This window comes from Pinus tabuliformis, chromosome 1_2 (assembly GCF_031772625.1).
Source record: "Pinus tabuliformis cultivar Carrire ecotype Pingquan chromosome 1_2, CPIR1, whole genome shotgun sequence".
Classification (NCBI taxonomy): Eukaryota; Viridiplantae; Streptophyta; class Pinopsida; order Pinales; family Pinaceae; genus Pinus; species Pinus tabuliformis.
In genome coordinates, this window is record NC_142298.1 from 311,809,786 (window position 1) to 311,817,007 (window position 7,222).

The 7,222-nt window shown below is 34.4% G+C and overlaps 1 pseudogene; it reads right to left on the bottom strand.

Moving 5' to 3' along the window:
* Positions 1-3,786: 3,786 nt before the first annotated feature.
* On the bottom strand, positions 3,787-6,415 carry LOC149205610 (LOB domain-containing protein 4-like; annotated as a pseudogene).
* Positions 6,416-7,222: the final 807 nt, after the last annotated feature.

Here is a 7,222-nt window from a genome sequence, read left to right on the forward strand (position 1 = left end):
GTTCCAAGCTTTTCTAGAAACTTGATTTCAGTTTCAAGACTTTTACATTTTGGATATTCCTTTAACTTTTCAGAAACATCCTTCAGTTTATTTTATAAATCTGACTATGTTGGGAATGGTATTTTGTCTAATGGTCTTTACTGCATTAATTTACAAAACAATGTCACTTATGATTCAATGCATGTTCACACTGGCACTAAAAGATGTGTTATTAATGAGGATTCCTCTAAATTATGGCACCAGAGATTAGGTCATATCTCCATAGAAAGAATTAAAAGATTAGTAAATGAAGGGGTACTTTATACTCTGGCTTTTACTGATTTTGAGACTTGTGTGGACTGCATAAAGGGAAAGCAGACCAACAAGTCAAAGAAAGGTGCAAATAGGAGTTCAGACATATTAGAGATCATACATACTGATATATGTAGTCCAAACATGGACTCACATGGTCAGAGATACTTCATCTCTTTTATAGATGATTACTCACGATATATGTATCTCTACATGCTTCATAAAAAGAACGAAGCATTAGATGCCTTTAAGATCTTTAAGGCTGAAGTAGAGAAACAATGTGACAAGCAAATTAAGATCGTGATATCAGATAGAAGTGGAGAATATTATGGTAGATACACAGAAGATGGACAAGCACCTGGGCCATTTGAAAAAAAAATTCAAGAGCATGGGATTGTTGCCCAATACACCATGCCTGGTTAACCCGACTAGAATGGTGTAGCAAAAAGAAGAAACTGAACATTATTGGACATGGTGCGGAGTATGCTTAGCAGCTCCAATCTTCCTAAATCCTTGTGGACTGAAGCACTTAAGACGCCGGTGTATCTACAAGAATCTGACTACAACATTGGAGCTGAAAATGATCCCGAGTCTTTTTCACAAGCCATGAGTTGCAAAGAATTAGAATTATGGTACGATGCCATGAAGGAAGAGATGAATTCTATAAAGAGTAACGAAGTTTGGGATCTTGTTGAGTTGCCTAATGGTGTAAAAGCCATTGGATGTAAATGGGTCTTTAAGACAAAGAAAGACTCATTGGGCAACATTGAGAGATACAAGGCAAGACTCGTTGCTAAGGGATTCACTCAGAAAGAAGGAATCGACTACACATAGACTTTCTCTCTTGTATCTAAGAAAGATTCCTTGCGCGTTATTATGGCATTAGTAGCCCATTTTGACTTGGATTTGCAAAAAATGGATGTGAAAACGACATTTCTCAATGGAGATCTAGACGAGGAGGTTTACATGAAACAGCCTGAAGGATTCCCCTCTAGTGATGGTGAGCAATTGGTTTGCAAGCTCAAGAAATCATTATACGCTTTAAAACAAGCATCCCACAAATGGTATTTGAAATTCCATAATGTAATTTCTTCATTCGGTTTTGTAGAAAACATTATGGATCAATGTATATACCTGAAATTCAGTGGGAGTAAAATCTGTTTTCTTGTTTTATATGTGGATGACATTTTGCTAGCAACCAATGATAAGGGTTTGCTGCATGAGGTGAAACAATTCCTCTCTAAAAATTTTGATATGAAGGATATGGGTGAGGCATCTTATGTCATTGGCATTAAGATCCATAGAGACAGATTCCGAGGCATCTTGGGTTTGTCTCAGGAAACCTATATTAATAAAATTTTAGAGAGATTTCGAATGAAGGATTGTTCACCAAGTGTAGCTCCCATTGTAAAGGGTGATAGGTTCAATTTGAACCAATTCCCGAAGAACGATTTTGAAAGAGAACAAATGAAGAACATTCCCTATGCTTATGCTGTCAGAAGCCTAATGTATGCTCAGGTCTACACAAGACCTGACATTGCATTTGTTGTGGGAATGTTGGGACGATATCAGAGTGATCCAGGTGTAGACCACTGGAGAGCTACAAAGAAAGTAATGAGGTACCTTCAAGGAACCGAAAACTACATGCTTATGTATAGACGGACAGACAATTTGGAATTAATTGGCTACTCAAATTCTGACTTTTTTGGATGTGTTGATTCACGCAAATCAACATCAGGATACATTTTTATGATGGCCGGTGGAGCTGTATTATGGAGGAGTGCCAAGCAGACCTTGATTGCCACTTCCACTATGGAAGCCGAGTTCATCTCCTATTTTGAGGCTACTTTACATGGTGTATGGCTTAAGAGTTTCATTTCTGGGCTTAGAATTATGGATTCTATCTCTAAGCCATTGAGAATATATTGCGACAATTCAACTGTTGTTTTTATGTCTAAAAACAACAAAAGTGGGAGACGAAATAAACACATCTACATTAAGTATTTAGCTATAAGGGAATATGTTAAAGAAAATAAAGTGGTCCTTGAGCACGTCAGCACTAAGTTGATGATCGCTGATCCTTTGACTAAGGGCATGCCACCGTTGAAATTCAAAGATCATGTAATGAATATGGGACTTGGTTCCATTATGTAGTTTCTCATTGTATGGACAATGTTATTTTAATGAAATTCTTAATTATTGTGATGTTTTTCTCATATTTATGTGCACCTTAATTTGATTTGAGAGAATTCATCTATGTAGGATTAAGAATAAACATAAAGTTTATTCATTAAGAAATTGTTGCCACATAAATTATAATAGAAATAAATACATAGTAATACATGGAAGATAATACTCGTCATTAGAGGACTTATCGCCATGATTCATGTATCTATTACTTAATACAGATTATCAATGGGTTTTAAGATGAGACATTAAGATTGGAAGTATGGACCAAGTGGGAGAATGTTAGCTCCCAACAACCGCCAATAATTCATCTGTCACCGATTTATTATGGGCAATAGTCTGCCACCGTTTCCTTAAATTATGGAAACCAACTATAGTTATTTCCTTAAATTATGGAAATCAATTGCAGTTAAATTAATTTATTGTTGGCAGCTCCTGGAGTGGTCCATTACTCCCTCTGTAGTTCTCTACCATGATCTGTGGAACACTTGACACATAGCCAACATAAGCTTGATGGAAACTTGGCTATAAATACTTGTTTTTGGTCCCCAAGCTCACTAACTCATTCCCCTTCAGCCTTACACCACCAAAAAAGAGTGAGCAGAGCTTGGAAGTGCCACACGGGAGAAAGAAAAGTCTGCAGGTTGCCTTCGTTCCTTATTCTTTGCCTTGTTCCAGTGCATGTTGCATTGCAGAGGAAACCTATAAATTCTCGAGCGGATTAAAGAGACCTGCGTTAGTTCCTTGTGCTTTTCTGGATACCGATATTTGGTGGAATATTACCTGCGTTGTGTTTGAGCAGTCAGACCGGTATCTGGTGGAATATAACCTACGTTGTAGTCATCAGGGTGGCGTATTGCTGGTGTTGCTTGTTCTTGCAAGTTACGTGTGTTGAAATATTGAAAGGTTGAGCCGATTGGGGTAGCTATAGATTAGGAAGGGAAGAGTTTATTTGTTGTGTTTCATAGTGAGCGTGCACTGCTGCGTGTTGTCTCTGATTGCTGTGAAGTAACGGTCACACAGAGAACTTGCCAACGATAAAGAATAAACTTTGTGGGAAAAAACTCTTGTGAGAAGCATCAATAGCCGAAAGTATGTTTTCTTGGGTATTAAAGTTTTTTGATTTTTAAGTGTTTATTCCGCATTATAAAATTGTTATTATGCTAACAATATAAGCATGATATTCTCCAAAAATTCTCCAAAAGTGCTATTATTTGGACAGAAGCATGATATAATATGACCCAAAAAAAGTCGAGCCCCTAATAATTCCATGGAGTTCACAGTCAAAATATACACAGGATATGTCGACTACTGCCATGACGGCTCCCACAGCTCCGGTAGGTATTGATCAGCTTGATCACGAACATCTGAAAGCTGGTACCCATTGGGAAGTTCATCGCATGAAGATATGGATCTTTCATGGAAAGTGCTCGGACTGTGAGAAAACGGCTCCGATATGGATTGATCTCCGGCCTCAACAATATGCAGGTTTTCAAATGCATGTGAAGAAGCTCCGCCTGCAAGATCGCCTTCTCTAACTGCAGCTTAGAGACATGTTCTTGCAACTGCCAGATTTTTCCCGGGCTCTCAGCCTTGCGCTCGCTTCATATACCATACTGATAACTGCATCAGCGCGATTTTCCAGTGGCAGATCCTGAATAGAAATCGTCATGTCAGAACCAGTATTGAAAAATTGCAACAAACCTTTATAAATTAGGATAAATGAGAAAACTTATATTTACTAGAGGCTTTGTAGAATCTTTGAAAATAGAATACTCTTAATTAGTAGAGGCTTTGTAGAATGTATGGAAAAGAGTTAAAAGATTATTTCTTATATGCCAGAGACGAAGCTAGTTATTAGAGGCTTCGAAGGATCGAAAAGAATAAAAAAGTTATCAGAAGCTTTGAAGGATTGAAAAGAGTAATAAAGTTATTTAGTCTATGAACATGAACCAGAGAAAGAGAAAAGAGTATAATAGTCGAGAGAAAGAGAGGAGAAAAAACTTTTTTTTGTAATGAGCCAGAAAAAGTGAATAGATTTTATAGCGGAGGAAGAGAGTCATTTCTTCTAAACCACAAAAGAAGGTTATAAGAGGCCCGTTATTAGAGGTTTTGCATAATTTATGGAAAAGAGTAAAAATATTATTTTATTTTTTTCCAATAAAAATAAATCAACATATTTTTGTTATCAAAAATCTATTTTTATTATAAAAAATAACTATATATTCCAAATATAATCTGATCCACTTATATCTTTGTTTCCCATATTTTATATTTCAAAAAAAATATCTAATAGCATTTATATAACTTAGTCAAAAATCATTTATATAACTTAGTCAAAAATCAATTTAAAAGGTTTTGCTATCCGTAGTTATCTAACTTCATAAAAACAACCAAACCTTGACAGATCAGTGAGGTCATTACATGAGAATAAACAATAACTTTAAAAATCATCAACTATATCCAACCTAAGACTAATAAAAACTACCTACATTAGGATACTAGAAAAATATACTTCAAGAGCTTTGTAAGTTACTATTCTCAAAAGCAGCAAAACTGATCAAACAGGCTTACCACCACAACCTTCCTTTAACAAGAGATCTGCCTGCTCCTTAAAACTGTGTGAGAAACATGTTCTCGAAAAGGTCTTCACAGGAAAGAGAGGAAGATAGTTACTAAAGGCTTTGTAGAGTTTATAGAAAAGAGTGAAAATGTTAGTTTATCCATGAGCATCAAAAAAAGAAAAGATTTTGTAAGGGAGGAAGATGGTTGTTTTTATATGTTAAGGAGGAAAATGGTTATTAAAAACTTTACTTATTTTAATAGAAAATAGTAAAAAAGTTATTTCCTCTGTCACCATAAGCAAGAGCTAGAAAAATTTTTATAATGGAGAAGATATTGAAAAAAAGTAAAATAGTTATTTCTCTATGAGCATGAGGAAGAAAATGAGAAAATATTTTATAATGGAGGAAGATGGTTATTTTTCTATTCTAGGGAGGAAGATGGTTATTGAAGACTTTGCAAGATTTATGGAAAAAAAATAAGAAGTTATTTCATTTATTGTCATGTCCAAGAGAAAGAACTAAGATTTTATAGTGGAATAAGATTGCTATTATAAAATGTATAGGATTTTTGGAGAAAAAGGAAAGATGGGAAAATTTTATTTTAGGTTTATGTCAAATGGTTGGGAAGAATGATTACTGTGACACACAAATAATATGATGAAATTTAATATAATAACTTCTAAATTTATTGTTAACATTAAATAATCTTTCTTCATAATCTTTCTCCAACACAAACATATATATTATGTATATATAATTGAATATAAATCATTTAAAAAAATTTATGATATCATTATACACTCAAATCATTAGAAATTGAAAGCATTAAAATACCAAAGCCAACAAAAAATCCTCCAATTATAACTTGAATTTACAATCTAAATTAAATGATACAATAAGTTATATTACCATATTTATTTATATAATATATTTATATCATACATTAAAAAAAACATTTATATGATACATTCTACAAAATAAGAAAATGGAAAAGTAGTATAAGTAACATATAAATATCAACACTGTTATCTTTATTAAAACATAAATCAATTCAAGTTTGAACCAAGCGAATATAATGATAATAATTTTCTGAAGTTACAGTGCAGTCTGAGACTCAATATTCATCCCAAACACAAAGTTATGTTCATTAACATACACATCAAATATATGAAGACTTATACATAATGTTGTATAGCATTACCTCTAGCATTTTTATGATATTGCTTGCTCCAAATACTCTATGCATCTGCAAATTTCTGACAATCATTTTGTGGGAAGTAAGCGGCGAGCACACAGCTCTCTGCACATCGTCTTCTCAATAGCTTGCAAGCTGCGCATGGTGATGTTGTATGCCGTCCTCTTAATTCGCTCATCTGCAATAGCGGTTACCACACAATAGCCCATTATAACCATGACTGCAACAATGAGAAACCAAATACTGCAAACAAAAAAAGAGATGACGTTGATGGAAAAAAAAAATATGAGAGAAACCTGCAGATCTGTGGCCAAAATGGATTAATGGATTTTACCCCTTTTTTTGAGGTTATGACAAAATGCTCAGATTCACAATTCCAGCACTGGCCGAGGGACCTCAAAATCCTGAGGAGCAAGAGGGTGATGTATGCCCTATGTGATGACATGGTGGAGATGAGAACTGAATTTATAGGAATTGAGGGGAGAGTTAGGCAGATTCTATCATGAATTCAACACGTGAAGTCACATAAAACGGCGTGACGCACTGTCTAGTTCTTTCCCGTGAAGCCGCTGAAGCGGTTGACTATAAAATCATGTCCTCTGTCTGATCTGCCTGTGAGTTCTAATTTATGAAATCTGACTTACCGAACCACCAGAGGAATAGGATAAAATATTCAGCGTTTTTTTCAGGGGCATCCGTGTTCAGAGATAGATGGTTTAAATGAGAACCACAAATTTGAGTTCTGAAATCTGCGAAATCAATTGCTCTACAAAGTAACAAAAGATTAAGATTTCATTAAAAGATTTGGTCCAGACAAAACTACAAAAAAATCAAGATTTGGTGAAAAATGGTGTGACATAGTTTTGAGAAAAAAAAAAAATTCAAAATATATAATAGTTAAATTTAACCATATTTTAATGGAATTTAAATAATTAAAAATTAAAATTTAGCTAAAAATTGTATGATTAGATGTTAGAAAAAAAAA